Consider the following 18640-nt stretch of genomic DNA (forward strand, 5'->3'; position numbering starts at 1 on the left):
ATCAGTGTCCACCCCAGAGCAAAGGTGATGTGGGAGTCGTGATGCTGCTGCTCTAGGTCGTTCACAGGGAGGTCATTTCCATCCCCCTGCACCTACTGTGTTACTGAAGCTCAAAGTACACTTTTTTTTTTTTAACAGCATCTCTCCCCAAAACATGCAAACTACTTTAAATAATTTCACCCAAACCTGAGAGAATAAAGTGACTGACTTGGTGTACCGTTCTCTAATTTAACCACTTTACAAACTCTTTTCAAGGGGAATTTTATCCAGGTATAATTTTCATCTTACGCACCGACTTTAGAATGTCATCTCTAGGTAAGGTGAGCACCATGGTAAGCCTGTGCATTTCTCTGGAAAAGGGCAAGAGGACTCTAAAGGCATGTCACAACTTGTGGGTAACATTCAAGCCAACAGCGCCACCCTTCCTAAGAAGAGCATTGCATATGTTAGTATTTGCATTTTGACAGCAGGTGTCCTGTGAAATGCTTGCAAATCTTATGTGACTCCTGCATATGTACCCAAATTGTCACCAGAGGTTATTACTTCGCATAATAATATACGTTTAAAATAATGATTTTTATTTTCTCACATACTTAGAATAGTAGCTAGACCTATGGGTGAGAGCAAGATGGCTCATTGGGGTAGGGAAAGAAAATATTAGAATGTATGTATTTTTTAATATAAAAAGGAAAATTGATTTCATTAATTTTGATCATAAATGGACAATTTTGCCCTAAGTTTTTTTTTTTTTACATTTTTATTTATTTGAGAGAGAATGAGAGAGCTTGTGTGTTTGCATGCGTGCATATGGTGGGGAGGGGCAGAAGGAGAGAATCAAGCAGACTCCACACGGGGCTCAGAGCCCATCATGGGGCTGGATTCCAGGACCAGTGAGGTCATAATTTGAGCCAAGCCAAGAGTTGGTCACTTAACCAACTAAGCCACCCAGGCGCCCGACCCTGAGTCAGTTTTTATGTCAAACAAAATTTATAGTGTACAGCACATGAATGCACTGAGAAATATTGTAAGTTTCTTAGGAATCAAAATATACAAGTATGCGATATTATCATTATTTATTTTCAATTATAAACCTTAAGGTTGGGGCACAATGAGTATTTTTTATTGTTAAAATTCAGATCTGGATAACAAGTATTTCATGGCTGGTGTCTTAATAGCTTCATATTGATTTTAATAATGTGAATATTTGATTACTTATTTGACTAACTCAATTGTCAATTCAAAAGGTTGTTATAGGGATCCCTGGGTGGCGCAGCGGTTTGGCACCTGCCTTTGGCCCAGGGCGCGATCCTGGAGACCCGGGATCGAATCCCACGTCGGGCTCCCGGTGCATGGAGCCTGCTTCTCCCTCCGCCTATGTCTCTGCCTCTCTCTATCTCTCTCTCTCTCTCTGTGACTATCATAAATAAAAAAAAAAAAAAAAAAAAATGGTTGTTATACCGGCAGCCTGGGTGGCTCAGCAGTTTAGCGCTGCCTTCACCCCGGGGTGCGATCCTGGAGACCCGGGATCGAGTCCCACGTCAGGCTCCCTGCATGGAGCTTGCTTTTCCCTCTGCCTGTGTCTCTGCCTCTCTCTCTCTCGCTCTGTGTCTCTCATGAATAAATGAATAAAATCTTAAAAAGCAAAAAGGTTGCTTTACCTACTGCAATAACCTACCTTCCTCAAAATATTAAAAATAAGTATATTATTTTTAAAAAAAGCTTCATTCAGAGATAGCCATTTACACAGTTCAATGACTGTTTATTTTGGCCTTTCCAGAATGTGCCTTATTGTGTGGAATCATCCACATGTCTTAGGCAGAAATGTTTACCTTCACAGTAGAATTATTTGTGGCTTTAAATTTGCAAAAACTTCTTTTTTCTTTCTTTCTTTCTTTCTTTCTTTCTTTCTTTTGCAGGGGGTAGGGGTACAAATTTCACTGCTGTTGGCCACCAAAGAGGCTGAGGTTTTTTAAATTTATTTTTGGATTTTGGTTTTTGGTATTGGTTTTGGTGGGGTTTGTTTGTTTATTTCTTAGTACTCTCATTTATTTGCAAAGGGAAATGCAATGCTCTGTTCCTTCTTACACTGAAGTAGTATTCCTGTTATTAAAGCAAAAGTAGTGGTTCTAAAAAAAAAAAAAAAAAAAAAAAGTAAAGCAGATTTAAAAGAACCTTCCACTAATTAGTTCATGTTATTTAAATAGAAGAGCTAAATATACTCGTCTTTTGTTCTCAGTGGGAAACGATTTAACCTCCAGGAGACAAGCTGTTCTCAAACCTCATAGTATTAGGTTGCTAAATTAACAACCAAAAGAATATTAAACTTAACATTATAATAAATACTCATCTTTAATTTAAGAGTGGGGCTAACTCCAGACTTACTTTAAAAGTTGCCCAGGTTGTTCCTTTTTGGTAGCTTTTCCCTGTGGTATCTTCTCCCTACCCTTCCCACACATTCTGGTGGCTACTTCCAAGACATTGACTACATGGGCCCTTTCACTCCTGACCTAAGATCCTTACTTTTGTAGCCCCTAGAGTCTCAGAGAGATAAAGTTACATTTTATTATCCAAAGAATCACAGCTATAATTAGAATTTCATGCCAGTTATGGGGAGAGAAAGTATCAGGTAGGTCAGTGGGGGGACACGTTTGAATCTTGGGGAGCCTTCAAATCATAGCTGGTTTGAAATTGCCTATTTTCCTTTATAGGCCAAACTCAGAGAAAGAGACTTAATCTAAATATCAGGATAAAGTTTAGAAACATTTTTATAGCATACAGAATTTTTTAAGATGTAGAAGACTTTGTGAATTATCTAACCTAATCTCTTCTTCATATGACAATAACCTATAATTAAAAGAAGAAAGTTTTAAAAATTTCATTGTAATATTTATATAAATAAGACTATGAAATTGTAAACAGTTTTATGGAACACAGTTTTATATGCGAATTAAAGCATTACCCAAAGAATAGCTGTTAGGAACATTTCCAAGGTGCAAAAACAAAGGAAAACAAAAATTTCTCCAGAAATGGAAGATGCAAATAGATTTTAATCTCAGGTCATAAAAACCTTAAAAAACATCAGTGAGTACCCATGACAAGAAAATAAAAAGGGGTCCAGACATCCATTTTATGGGAATACGAATGAACAAAATCAAATTTTGGTACGAAGAAAGGACAGAACAGAAATAAAGTAATTGGAGTTGTGCACAGAAAAAGTTACCCAAGAGATAGAAACAGATCTAAGTGAAGATAAAAATCAACTACACAGATCTTAATAACTCTTATTGTCAATGAAAGTAGAATCCCAAAAGAGAGACTGGAAAGTTGAACAATTCATTGGCTGGCAATAGAAGAAAATAAAATGTGAAAACAGCTAGACAGGGACTTAGATGTTATTTTAAAGTTAATGCACTGTGAAAAGGAGCAGAGAAATGAACAGACCCAGCATCGCTGTAATAACCAAAGTTCAGAAAAGTTGGTAAGAAAATTCAATGCCTCTTTTTCATATTCTATACACAGAGGAAACAATCTGCCAAGAAATTTTTATAGTAGGTTTGACACCGAAGACTTTAAAAATCAGATGAACTGGAAAACCTCATTAGTTTAAAAAAGAGAAAAAGTATAATTATGTAGCAGAGTCATCTTTTAAAAAGAAGAAGAAAGAAAAATGACAACTCGGAAACCCAGTGGGACCATTTATAAAAGATGTTGGGGGCATGGGTAATGCCTTCTTCTGAAACCTAGCATGTTTCTTTTTCTAGAAATGTTTTTCTGTATTTTGAGGGGCAATGGTTCCATTACGTCCCTCCTCCATAACCCCAGTAAGTCTTCCTAACTTTGTGTCCCCAATTTCCCAATCATGAGCCCCACCCTGTTTCACACTCCAGGTTCAGCTGACAGGTGCACTTTCTGCTTTTAATTTCAACAGCTCCATCCTTAATTTTGATCGCATTCTTTTTCATGTTCAACAAGGACTTGGTCTGATGATTGCCCAACATGGCCTCACTGTTACCTGCATCTTGACTAAACCTTAGAAAGTCTCCTTCTTGGCTTTAGACTCCTGTTTTCTTAGAGCATTTAGAAAACTTAAAATGGTAAATCTTTCTCTGTCCCTTAAAGATGCAAATCCTTTTAAAGCTTCTTGCCTGTTTACAACCATGAATGTCTTTCTCCAGAACCTGAGAGCCATCCCTTTGGGATGTAATTGTCATGGAAGACAGGCCTAATCTCCAGTATCTGTGGGAGAGTAGAAGTCTTCTTCTTTGAAATCTCTTTGAAAGAGATTTGCCCAAGTTGTAAAACTGTCTCCTGCCATAAAGAATGGTTACTTTCCCTTTGAGTGAGGCATGTGGTATCAATGGCCTATGTTGCCCCCAACCCAGATCTTCAAAGGTTTCCTGTCCCCCCTTTTTTTTTTTTTTTAATCAGAGTGTAACTCAGACTCCATCCTGGTTTCTCTCCTCTTTCCCAGCAGCCTTAGAAAAAGTTATCCTTGCCTGTTTAACTTTGCGTGGTGCGATTTTTTTTGCTTTGACAACATTATTTCAACTTTTTCCGATAAAAAACTCTTTTTAAAAACTCTTCCTGTTTGCTGGGTTATCTTAAGCTTAATAACATGCTTAGCGGTCCCATGCTTCCCAAATATCCCTCTAGTTCTCTAGTTATTGACCTATTTTTTCCTCTGTTATCCAATTTCAACTATTAGTGCCCGCTCACATATTCCATCAATTTTCTCACCTACAATTTATTCCTGAAATTACTGAATTACTGAGCTACCACCATTCCGTGGTAATTTTTCTAGCTCATGTACGCATACACATCACACACTCAAATCTGATAAACACTTTGTCAGCACTTTGCCGTATTGTCATTGACTATTTCCATTCTTGAAATTCTTTTCTTGGCTTCTGTGACAACACATTTACTTCCTTTGGCTCTCTTCCTTCCTCCTTACCCACTGTTTCCTAACCCCCTTTGTTGGATTCTATTTTTCTGGATTCTAGTTTTCTGGATTTCTAATTTTCTATTAATATTCTTAATCCTTGCCTGCTTCACATATCATCTACATCCAATAATGCTTGTCTGCACAAGCAACCCTCCTGACTTCCAAACTCAGATACCCAATCACTTCTTAGATATTTCCACTTGATTCTTAAACAGGCTCCTCAGACATAATATGCTCATCATCTGAACTCACCTTTCTTTCATAAGATCCTTTTCTCCCTTTGTCTCCTATCTCTGAGCCTGGCACAAAGATTCATATGGTCTCCTAAGTCCAAATTCTATCAAATATTTTCCACATCCCCCTTCTCTTTATCCTACACATCCAGATAATCACCAAATCCTGCCTCTATAAACCTTCTTAAAAATCAATCCTTTCTTTCCAGTCCTTTAGTGAAGATGCTCATATTTTGCATGATTCATTGCTAGTAGCAAGTGTTATTTGTTCATATGGTTTTGTCCCCACCCCCTATCTATCCTCCATTCTTGTACAAAAGTGATCTCTCTAACATATGTATCTGACCTTCACTCCTACTTTGGTTCAATTGTCTCAATGGCTTCCTGTCTCCTACAGAGGAAAAGAGCAAGTTTTTTAAGAAGACCTATTGAGCACCTGTGACCTGGATCCAGTTTATTTCCTACATTATATCAACCCTGTTCTTTTCCTTGCAATTCAGCAGTATTGATGTCTTTGCTCCTTAAGCTATTATTAACAGCTCATTTTATTTCCTGACACATTGTCTCAAAATTCTTCCCTTTTATTTGTTAAGACTCAGCTCAGATTTTACCTTCACTGGGTAGGGTTTTGGCCAAGCTACACACCCCCCTTACTTGATGACCATTTACTTAGTATGTGACATAAATAGGGCATCACTGAGGTTCAATTATAATTAAATTACAAAATATTATATAAAATCTATATTTATAACTTTTTTAAGTGCTGAAATATTAATTGGGAAAAGCATGGCAAGAAAAAAATGAGAGTGAATTTTCAAAGGTGGTTTAAAAGAGAGGTGCTTTTTTCCTTTTTCTTTGTAAGTTGAGAAGATATATAATGTACCAGGGTTTGTTTGGTAAGAACCCTTTCGAAACACTTCCTATGCTGAAAAATATTTATGGAATAAGGACACATCAAAATTCTGTCAGAAAGCACACTATATCTTGTTATTTCCTCAATATTTCAAGATGATCACACAATTTCTTCAATTCCAACTAGAGCTAATTTAATGAGAAAATACAGAAGCTTTCTCTCTCTCTCTTGCTAAAGGGCAGATCAAGGAAGTTCTAATATGTTTTTTTTTTTTAAGGCATACATTTTAGTTTTTACAGTAAAACTTTTTCAGCTTACTATCCTCACTTGTACATTTTAGCTTACATTTTGGGATCAGTCAGGTTTTCCCTGGCAAGAGAAAAGGTAATGGCAAGATAGTGAGTTTATACTAATTACATCACGTTATGAGTTGACAGATGCTAATTAACTGAACTTAGAGCTGTGGGTACAGTGATTTTTATACAATTTTGTAACGGAGCATGAAAATATACCCTTTAATAACATTTACTAAATATTTACCATGCACCAGGTCTTCTCCTAAGTACTTTGCATGAATTAATGTACCTAATCCTCTGAACATTCCTTTGAGACAGGTGTTACTCTTTTTTTTTTTTTTTTTGCAACCAAGGAAACAGAAGAACAGTTTTAGTAACTTGGTCAAGGTCACACAGGTAGAAGCTGGCAAGTAGAAAGTGGCAAGTGGTTTGGCTCAAAACTCATGTCACTGAGTTTTAAAATTTTCACTAAATAAAATATAATGTTCTGATAACTTTTTAATTATGCTTCTCTTTATATCATTCAAATATTAATAATATACTTGATATAAAATTTCTTTTCAATTCTGGGGGCTATCATGTGTTTTCTTTGATAATGCATATTCACATCTGTTCTCATCATCGTTCCCTATTTTTTTAAATTTATTTATTCATGAAAGACACAGAGAGAGAAAGGCAGAGACTAGGCAGAGGGAGAAGCAGGCTCCATGCAAAGAGCCTGATGTGGGACTCAATTCTGAGATCGTGGATCACGCCCTGAGCCAGGGGCAGGTGCTCAACCGCTGAGCCACCCGGGTGTCCCACCCTATTATTTTTGCCATAACATTTCTCAAATGCTGACTTGAAGTCATGTTATCATTTATTCAACTACTTTTATAATATTTATTATCTGCACCCATTCTTCTAAGATCTTTGAAAATATCCTCTTATTTAATCTTTATAATACATCTATAGATACTTTTTTTTTAATGACAGGTGACAAAACAGAGGCAGAGAGAGGTTAAGGAATATTTCTAAGGTCATACAGCTGGAAAATGTTGAAGCTGGGATTTGAATTCAGGCATTTCACATACAATTGGAACCTATGTTCCTTATGAGGTTATGCTGCCTATGCTTATCAGTATTTAAAATCAGTTGTTTACATTGAACACAATCTCTTCGAGCAGAATGAAATCTCTTGTCTGTATATTTGATCTATTAGCACACAAAAAGTGTATAAAAAAGTTTCAGGATTATTAAATTATTCTCATTTTATACGTGGAAAATTAAGAGACACGCAAAAGAAAGGAAGCAGAGACTTAGAATTGATAGTTCAACAGTTGTAAACCTCTCAAAAATCAGGACATCCTGCAGCATTCCATGTGGTAACCTTTAGAAGCCCTTTGTAAAGGAATGGATAACTAGTAATGCTCTTTGGGGGCAATGCCAATGTAGAAGTTTAGAAGACCTGCCAAATTTCACACTATTAAGTCATCACTGAGCTGAGACTAGAATAGGGGTGCTGATAGAATTGCTAATCCAGTTGCCACAGTTTACATATGTTGTGGGTTTATCTTGCGGCATACACTGTGCAAATTCCTTTATGTTTGCCAAAGAATCATCCCAGCAAGTGTAGGATGGCCACTCATTTAATTTCCATTTGATAGGTCCAGGAAGCAAAGGCTTGGAGAAATTAAACAATGTTAGTTTCCCAAGCTAATGAATTTTGCTAGCTGATAGGTGGAGAAGCCCAGATTTTAATTCATTAGGTTTGTCTCTGGAGCCACCTTAGAGGTTGCCAAAAATCAATTTTTACTTTTCGAATTAAAATTTTATGTTGGCTCTCCAGAATGAAAGCAATGAATCCACAAAGGAGTGACTGTTGGAAGGGGATGTGAAAAGCAGGAAAAGAAAGAGCTTTGATATTCGCAGGGCCACATTTTGTAAAATTTGTCCATAGAAATGCAGGTTGTCTGTCTTGCTATTTCTCTACAGCAACTATGAAAATTGTTACTAGGGTAAAAGGAAGTTATAAAGAAGTTAGAATGCAATTTGTAGCTGTAGAAGAAACAGTATAGCCAGTGATTAGAAACTTTTTTTTTTTTTTTTTAATTTGAAGACATGCCTCAAGATAGAAGAAAATGAAGGAAAATAGAATAACAAGGTCGGGGTAGCAGATGTATCTTCGTGGCTGTCGTAGAGACAAAAGGACAAGCGAGTAGCTGGCAGGAAGCCCAGAAACCCAAGGCTGACACTTTGAACATTCTTTCATAGCAAGCCTAAAATCAGGACATGAATGAGAGGCCTCCACCAGGTAAGCAGAAGACACAGACAGCTCGGTGACAGTGGCCCATAGTGTGTCCGTGAGCACTTATCCTGCAGCAGGGTAACAAATATGAAAGGGTGACAAGAAAGGACAAAAGGAAAATCAAAAGCTTCTATTTGCTACACTGAGCTTTAGAGTTATGAAGATTTTATCTTTTTTTTTACTTTATTATTAAAATCTTTTTTCTCCCTAAACTTTCTTCATCTTTTCTAGGATAGTATTCCTCACTCTCTGTTCATGATTTCAAAACTTCTTTCTCTACAGCCATGATAAGATACTATCTGAAAATAAATGACATTGTCATGGCTTCCTTGTTCAACTTTTTCATATTTAGCTTTCATTGTGGTGCCCACCACTCCTCCTCTCTTTCCCCCAACCCCCTGGGGCAATAGTTTATGCTTGGGTAAACTGTATTATCTAAACTTAGCTATTTTGAGTTTCATTTCTTTACACTCAAGTTCTTTGTTATTTGAGAGTGGATGTTAATGAATTGATCTATTATGCCTCGTGGGCAACCCATCTGCATTTTAACTGGCACATTTTAAATGCCTGACTCCATAGAATAAAATTGTAATGTTAACATTACAAGGAAAGAGCCTTTAAGGGAACATGTTCTCCTCAAAGCATGTCATTCTGGTGGGATTTGTTTAATTCCTTTCCCCAAAAGCAGCCTCTGCCTCTATTACTCAATCCAGTACTTTAGGGGCTAATTTATTGACACTTCTGGGTGTTCATTTAGTAGCTAGGTATTCCTTACCTACTATGTATCAGGTACTAAGCTTGGCACCAGTGTAGAGAAGATGAAAAAGGCACTGCCTGTACTCAAGGAGGTCAAGGCTAATAGAGGAGACTAATACATAATGACAAAGGCTATATATTGCAATATAATGGCAAAAATAAGCATAGACTTCCGGGGCTTTTAAACAAAAGGTATCCAACACAGGTGACAGTAGTATAGGGAGCAGTAGAAAAATGAGAGGGAACTTCTGGGTGACCTGATGTTGCAGTTGTACAAGTATCAATTTGTATTTATGTTTTCAAGTACCAGTTGACACAAAAATATGTAAGAGAAAGAGGAAGGAGGCAGGAAAGGGAGGGAATCCTAGAGATAAGCAATGGCATTAACAAGAAAAATCAAGGTGTGTGTAGAGCAGTAGTAGTTCTATGTATATAGACCATCCAGTGTGAATATGAGAGGGATAAGAGACAAAGCTGGAGAGGTAATTATGGGCCAGTCAGATCAAACGTCTCAATGGGAAGTTTTCCTTTATTTTTTTCTATGTCCAAATATTCTTAAATTTGAAAGACATATTTTAACCTAGAATAATGGATCTTCAAGGTATAATGTTAAGCAATACTTCCTGTATTGATGGCCATGGCGTAATGGTTGGCATACATCAATTACCTTCTTATCTCTCTCTTTGAATTTCTCTACCATTTTTAATCTTCTCCCTGTATTTACTCTCAGGGACACTGACCTTTGGGGATGAATCTTGTCTTGGGAGTTCAGAATTTAAACATTGTGGTGAAGGTTCCCCCCACCCTCATCTGAATCAGGGCTACATTTAAGTATATAGATTTATAGACCCTGTTTTAAAAATTGCACATGCTTAAGAATCTGCATATACCATATTTAGAGAGTGTGAAAGATATTACTTTAATCCATTTCCCTTTTTTCCAAAGATGACAATGAATAGGTCACCAGAGAGACTTTTAAGTAAAAGGAATCAGACTCTCAGATGGGTTTCTCAAGTCACCAGCTTTCGTTCATTTAAATCAGGTGTCGAATGTGACATCTGTCTTTAAAGGATCTCTTACAGGCATATACCATGAAACTAGCAGCACTATGGTCTTAAACAAGACAGTTAAGCTCTAGAGACCTCAGGATTTTAATATAAATACAAATAAATAAGACAAATACAAATACACATGTATACTTGGACACTTCTGTGTCCAAAAAATCCAGGAGTCTATTCAAAGACCTGTGATGGGATTTTTTTCCAAATGGAAAATTTATTTGTGAGACTAATATTCTTAAATTTTCAATTTAATATTTTGAACATATTTCATATTGTAATTATAATTCACCTGCATACGCTTACACTACTGAAATTATGTTTTGTTTTCTTTTTAATTAACTGTACTTTAAAACTTGTTACAATATTAGTTTAATTGAATTTTAAAATATTTAGTTGTGGCACTTGGAGGAAAATGTACTCACAATATTTTTGCCCCATTTTTTAAAATGTCTTAGTCCTTTGAAGATGCTAAGTTAGCATTAAAGGGAAAAAAAAATCTAAGTCCTCCTTTGATTTGACCTAAGAAGACTCCCAAAGATTTGCCTTATCATATACCTGAAAAAACATCTCACAGTTTTCATGTAGAAACATGGCATCTTATATGAACTTGGAAAATGCTGAAAAATTGAATTTTACTTTTGAACACAAATGTTCCTGGAAAAAAATAATTTCCATTCTTTGTTTATCTTTTCACATAAAATGATAATTGTAGACATTTTCCTGGTCTTTCCTGTTCATCTTGGCAGAGAATGGAATTTAAGTTCATCCTCATAAATTTCCTCAGGGACCTAACATATAATCACTGTCAAGATATTTTGATAGATGACAGTTTGGAAAGATTAAGTGATTCATCTAACGTGACACGATGAAGTCCCGGTGCAGAGCTGAGAATGGAATTCAAATCACTGGGGTAATCATTAAGAAATCTCTATCTTTTATTTCAAAATGGAATTTAGTTTTCCTATTGAATTAAACATTTGTTATAAGCCATTTGTTGAATATAGATTATTATTCAATCTATATTAATATATAGATATAATATTCAATCAATTATATTCAATCTATATTAATACTTGGATCCACCTCCTAGACTTTTCCAATAGAATGTAAACACTCATTCTCTATCTTGAGTCATTCCAGACACACTAGTCTTCATTATAATGTTTTCTGAATATATACATGATAGACATTCATCACTGACTAAATAAATGCTATCTATGTAGTAAGAAAAACCTTTCCCCTAAAGACATGGTTTCAGGCTCTGCCTCCATGCACCCTCTGCTTCTGTCCACTTTATCAAATCCTGATAAAACATGCTGTAGTACATTTAAGTATTCCCAAGACTTTAGCCCTTGGAGCTTCTGAAAGGTATCCTCTTCACCATCATATCATCAGCTCTTACTTACTGCTGGACATACCCTAAATATCAAATAAAAATATGTTGAAAATCAGAAAATGTAGAAAACCAATGAAAACAATAGAGCATTTCACTAAGTATATTATTGAGATAACCAAATTGAACATTTTGTTTAAACATTTTTTTAAGATTTTTTATTCTAATACATGATAATATGTTGGTTTGTTATCTAGCCATAGTACCCATTTTGCTTTCTTTATATACATGGCTATGGAACTACAAAATAAAATAAAACCAGATTCCAACTCGAATCTGTTTCAACCCTCTCAATTAAAAATTAACCATTTATTTTAAACAATTATTTATCTGTGTAAATTTTAAATGGTAATGGTTGCCCAGATTTAATTGAATGGGGTTTATTTAAAGCAACTTAATATTGTTTGAAATTAGGTTTTTCTAAATATTTAATATTATAAACAAAATTGTAACTAACATGATTGTGAATGAACTGCCTTTTTCAGGACTGTTGGCATGGAATTGGTACCTAATACGTATGTTGAATGCATTAATGAATGATAAAAAGTGATAATTCTTACCTTTTTTCTTTTGGAAAACAATGAACTAAAATCATGCTGAAACTACTTAATAAACATGCTTGAAAAGTTCTTGACATTTTAAATTATATTTTTATGGTAAGGTATATGTCAAATATCATGGGAATCAGAAAAACAATACAAAAAGATTATTTGATTACAATTTCTTTGATCATATGTTTATATTTTATTAAAAAGCAAAAAACTATCTTTTTATAGATAGATTTCTAGGTAGTCTTTAGGTTAATTGTGATGCCATAGCAAATGAAGAGTTAAGGATATATGGTGACTTTTCTAAGTATAACTATGAAGATTTTTTTTTACTTTTTATTTTCTTTCTGCTGGGTCAGTTAGTAGGTAGTGGCAAAATTTTCTCCACATCCATAATATTGACCTCTACTTTGAGAATAGGGATCTTTCCAGATCAATTTAATGTCTTGGGTTAGTGTTTAAAGCACTTAATTGTTAAGTAAAATTTTATTTATGATGTATGAAATGAATAGCTTTTGTGACTGCCTAAAACTGTTCATTTACTCTTTTGAATAAATTTAAGAAATATCTCCAGTGTGTTGGGCCTTCAAATCTGTCTGATGATTTCATAACTATCTCCTGAAAAAATTTAGATGGTGTCCATGCTACATTTTAACTGGGGAAAAAAGACATAAAATTAGTATAGTTGGCAGTAATTTTACACTAAACAGAAATTAATATTATAGTACACATTAGTCCTTTCAGAATCGTATTCACCATAAATGTTGCCTCATATTTTTTTAAGATTTTATTTATTTATTCATGAGAGACACAGAGAAAGAGAGGCAGAGACATAGGCAGAGGGAGAAGCAGGCTCCAGGCAGGGAATCTCATGTGGGATTTGATCCCAGGACTCCAGGATCCAAAGGCAGATGGTTAACCGCTGAGCCACTCAGGCATCCCATCTCTTATTTTTTAAAAAACAAAATTTCATTTACGTGTTCACAAAATACTAGGAGAAATTGTCACCACTATCGGAGCAGCAGAAAGGTCAGCATCATGTGTAGACAGCATGATTCTTTGGGAAGAGACCATTCACAGGAACAAATGACCCGACTTTAACATGACTTACTCTACCCTAATTTTTTGTTAGCTGTCTATCCAGTATTTAAAAAGCAGAGCACAGCAGAAAACATGAAAAGTAAGTATTCTGGGTCTTTCTGGACATGATATTACCTGGGGTTTTTAAAGTGCTTTTGTCTCAAAAGGAATTTTCATAGATTTTAGTAGTTTTCCAGTAAATGATCACATTTTTAAAAGATATTGGACATTTCAATAGAGTTGCAGATGAAATGGGATTGACCACTTTCTGTATAATGATGTGCACACACAAAAAAGAGGACTCTAACCTCCAAAGATAAAAGCTGAGAGTTGAGATAATTGAAGTCTAAAACATTTTTGAAGGATGTGTATACCGTAACTTCAGATTTCTTTATTTGATCTCTAATTATCAGAGTAAGGGTCACCTTTCACACTTGAAAGGGATTATAAACATATAAAGTCTTTTCCCAGAAAGGTGGTGTTGTTGAAAGACAGAGATTCAAGAACAGTTGAGATAAATTAATTGATGGTGGATGCACGTCAGGCTGTCAAAGGAAGTTAGAGATCTTCAGTGTAACATTTTGAGAAACCACTTACTGGAATGCTTAAATGATTGATCTGCTCCAGGATGACATTTTTCTCATATTTTTACACTTTTACTGGTAATAGAGACATTTAATGTTTCTTGTCAATTTGTTCCAATAATTGTGTGGCTGCAAATTATTCGTTACATTGCCAGAAAGTCATAACCCTCGTTTTTAACTCCTAAATCCTAAGGCAGTCCTTAAAGGAGAACAAGGACCCTGCATCATGCAGCTGCAAGGGCCTCTTTCTTGGATTAATGTGTGTGTGTGGGGGAGGGTAACTGTTCTGTGCCCTTAACTTTTTGGGGGGAATTGAATCTCTTCTGCTTTTGCCAAAGAGCATGAGCAGATTTTTTCACAGAAGATGCTCCAAGAACACTGATCTATTCCTTATTCAGAATAATTTTCTGTTTTCTCTCCAATTTTAGTGTTTATCCAACTCTTTGACTTTTGTATTGCAAGATGCTCCTAGACACAAGATTTATATTTTATGCCACATCATTTTTTTTGGTATATCATTTCTACTCTTGGTCATAATGTTCTATATATGCATATATGTATGAATGTATCACTATGGTAACATTCTTTAATGGAGAACCTGTCTTGACTAACTAAATGTGTTTATCTGTGTGTATCTTTTCTTCCCCCCATCCATATTGCAAATTCCTCTCTGGAGTAAAATTTCTTATAGGTCTAGCACTATCTTATAGGAATAGTTCCTAAAGGGATATTGAATTCATTAAGAAAGTGAAATATAGATTTTGTTATGTCTCACTTCTGTGACTTTCACCAGACCATACATGAGTTCAGTGTTTGAGCTTTAACATCTTTATAATTACAATTTTAAATTATGAGATCTCCGAAGTCCTTTTCTCCCCTAAAATTTTATGGTTCTGTTATTCTAAGGAAATTCCAAAATATACATATTATACTGTGATCAGAAAGGATAACTCTGGGAGAAGGGAAGTTGGTGGGTAGAGAGGGAGGTGGATTAATGGAGAATGAAAATGTGTTATTGCATAACATAAAATCAATGTACCTTCAAAAGATTCTCATGCTCATACTATTGGCTAAGAAAGGGGAAATGGAAAACTTTTGGGAGGACAGGATTTTTAAGTCTTTAATAGTAAGAATATAAAATTTCTGGCACACAAGATTGATAAATTAAGGTGGAATTATAATTTTTGATATCATTTTGGTATTGGCCTTAGCTGCATTAATTAATTAATTAATTAGACACTGATGATGTATGAATCGGTTAATTTAATACGTAGATGGTTGTGGAGTCTAATTTTTTTTTCATTCCAAAACTCACAGATAACAACTAATATGGAAAGCCAAAGTGTAAGTGACATTTACAGAGTCATGCAGACTGAATCACATGAGAAACATAGTATAGTGCAAAGAAAGTAGACTTTTTGTGTTACATGATGATAAAAATATCTATTTTCTAGTTTTATCCTGAGAAGACAATGTTATGTCAAAGAAAGCTTAACCAAATGCTTATCGTGTGACAAATACACAGTAATTAGTGGTTTAAAAACAAATTAGGAAAAAAAATACGTTTTTTATATAGCTAATATTTAAATACTTTGTCTTAATTTCAGCTATGAATGGATTTTTGTGTTTACTTTTTCTTGTTTTTATGTCATCCGTATATTGATGGCATCTGTCTTTTGATAAAGTACTGCACTAATATAGAAAGAAGGAATTTTCAGTGATGCTGCTCACGTTTCTGTGAAATGGAAGAAGCTTTCGAACTCAGCTTCAGTCTGGAAGTTAGACTGTCAAAACTTGCTGAGGAAAATAACTCTTTTCCATCAATTTGGTAAGAAAATAAGATATATTAAGAGCTAACTAAAAGTTTTGAGAATTTATCACATGTCAAATACTATGGTCTTTATATGCATTATCTCATCAAATCCTCAGAATAATCTTATGAGTTAAGAAGGAGCACTCTGCCTTTTACAATGATGCAAGCACTGAAGTTCAGAGAAGTTCAATAATTACAACAGTTCACAAATCTAGCAAAAGAAGGCGAGCCAGGACTTGAATGCAGGCAATTTGACACTGGATTCTATGTACTTACTACTTTTCTATATCGGTGCTCCAGAAACTAGCCCCGTGGCATCCCTGATATATCAAATTTTATTTTGCCTTTGCTGGGTTTCTAATCTATCAAAACTTGAACAAGTTAAATGTCTGCGTAGAGCCTGAATTTCCTAATCTATAAAGAGCAAATAATTGCATTGTTAGGGTTTTATAATAATTAAAAATATATAAATACAAAATGCCTAATAATAAATCAGGTGTATAGACTGTATGATAACTGAGACCATCATCTGAGAACCTAGACAGTGACATATGCCCTTTAAAAGGGATAGATACAGGGAAATACAAATGGAGAGTAAAGGTAAGAACATAAGTGGCTGTCATCTGCATTTACTACAGCAATGGGGCAAACAGGTACTTATCAATGCAACTGATTGACATAATATGTCTATTTGAATATAATTCTCTTTAAAATATCATACAATGTCTCTATATAAATATAATCTCTTTTAAAAGCTGAAGTTTGAGGCACCTAGGTGGCTCACGTGATCTTGATTTACACTCAGGTCATGATCTCAGGGTGGTGGGATTGAGCTCTGAGTCGGGCTCCATGGGGTTTCTGCTGGAGATTCCCTTTCTCTCTCTCTCTTTCTCCCTCTGCTCTGCTTCTCTCTCTCTCTCTCTCTCAAATAAATAAATAAATATTAAAAAAATAGAAAAGCTGAAGTTTGAGAATAGGGGAATTCTGATACTACATAACAATGATTAAATTACTTGATACAAGAGAATTTCTGAACTACCCAGATCATGAAACATTTTGAGACCCATAGAGTGAAAGTAGTTAAACCTGGAAAATGGGAAAGAGAGAGTTGATTTGGGCTAAGACAAAAGCAGTTTCATAGCCACATTTGGCCAAGTGCTTTTACCGAACCACCAAATGACAAATAAAAATTTAGATCATAACTCCTCCGGCGGCTGTAGCTCTGAAATATAATGCTGTAAAAACTAACAGGTGGTATACTCTTTAATTTTCATTGTGCTGGTCAGAACCCATTCAGGTACTATTGTAATTTGATAGATAGGTATGAAGTAGCTATAAGACCATCAACACTAACTGTGAATATACCTCTTATCCGCAACAATCAATGAACTTTATTATTAAAGAAACCTAGGTGTAACAAGATTTCATGTCTTGAGATTGAATTAAGTGTTTCATAACCTGCCAAACTCAAAAACTTGGCTACAGCGAGACAGGAACAAGTATCTTTAAAGAACCTTGACCTCTTTCTTTGGCTGCAAAGGCAATAAATAACACAGTCCATCCTGAGTCACTACTGAAAATTAGTGTGCTATTCAACTTATATGTTTAGTTTGTAAGTCGCACAAATACAAATAGTTTGGGGCTTTTTCAGAAATAACGCATTAAAAATTAGTGATTATTTTCTCATTAAAGTGGGTAAAATGGATAAATGTTTGAAACATTGATAACTTAAGATCTTGAGATAATAGAGAAAAGTAAATTATGTTTTTATGAGTTATCATTAAGTTTCAGAAAAATGGGGAAAAAACCCAGAGTCCCCTTAGAAGGATGTGTTACATACAGAAAGACCAAAAGAACTGTGAATCTCTACATATTATGATACACAGCCAACTAAATCTATAGAGATGTAAGTGAAGAACAAAGTTGTTCACTTTTAGCAGTGAAATGAGTAATGGAATTAGGGGGATTTTGAAACCAAGAGAAAGGAATTTAACACTTAACAGGTTCTTCCCTGAGAGTAAGTAAAAATGTAGAAGAATCAAATACACATCTGTTACAGAGAACATCTTTCTTTATTAGCACGCACATCATTAATTAGGGAGATACTAACTTCAGGATAGTAGTTAATTAACTGTGAGATCAATACGTAATGGTGATTTCACTTTTTACATCTCTCTAACAGCACCAAACCAATAAAGAGCAGTTATGTTTTTGAGTAAAACTTATCTGACCAAAACCTCAAAGTGAATAGTTCCTGAGGCTTTCATCAAGAAGGGAAAAATGGTTGAGTTAGTAAGATTTGGGTGTTTAAGCAAAGCTAAGAAGATTATACAGTAAGACAAGGTATTTGAGTATATAAATATTATAGCTTTTAAAAATTTGTCACAAATAAGATTATTCAGTATTTCATAATACTGTTTATACATGGATAGACTTTCAATCAAATTTATTCTGTTTATATCATGGTCAGGATTCCTTTTCAGGAATATATAAATTTTATCATCCTCTCACTGAGGTGAAGAATTCTCACATTTAAAATGAGCACTTTGGGGGCACCTGGGTGGTTCAGTCAGTGAAGCATCTGACTCTTGATTTTGGCTCAGGTCCTAATCTCAGGGTCATGGAATTGAGCTATGGGCTCTGTGCTTAGAGCGTCGGGAGTCTGCTTGAGGATTCTTTCTCTCCCAGCCCTCTGCCCCTCACCTCCAGCTGTCTCTTTCTCCCTCTGAAACAAATAAACAAATCTTAAAAAACAAAACAAAACAAAACAAAAAACAAAAACAAAGTGAGC

The 18640-nt window shown here is 35.0% G+C and overlaps 1 long non-coding RNA gene across 1 annotated transcript in view; it reads left to right on the forward strand.

Moving 5' to 3' along the window:
• LOC144307083 (uncharacterized) overlaps positions 1-18640 on the forward strand; it is a 112006-nt gene that overhangs the window by 74398 nt on the left and 18968 nt on the right. The window contains exons 2-3 of the long non-coding RNA XR_013374058.1: positions 8426-8620; positions 15644-15864. This is a non-coding gene — a long non-coding RNA (uncharacterized LOC144307083). The remainder of the gene's footprint in view (positions 1-8425; positions 8621-15643; positions 15865-18640) is intronic.

This window comes from Canis aureus, chromosome 38 (genome assembly GCF_053574225.1).
Source record: "Canis aureus isolate CA01 chromosome 38, VMU_Caureus_v.1.0, whole genome shotgun sequence".
Lineage (NCBI taxonomy): Eukaryota > Metazoa > Chordata > Mammalia > Carnivora > Canidae > Canis > Canis aureus.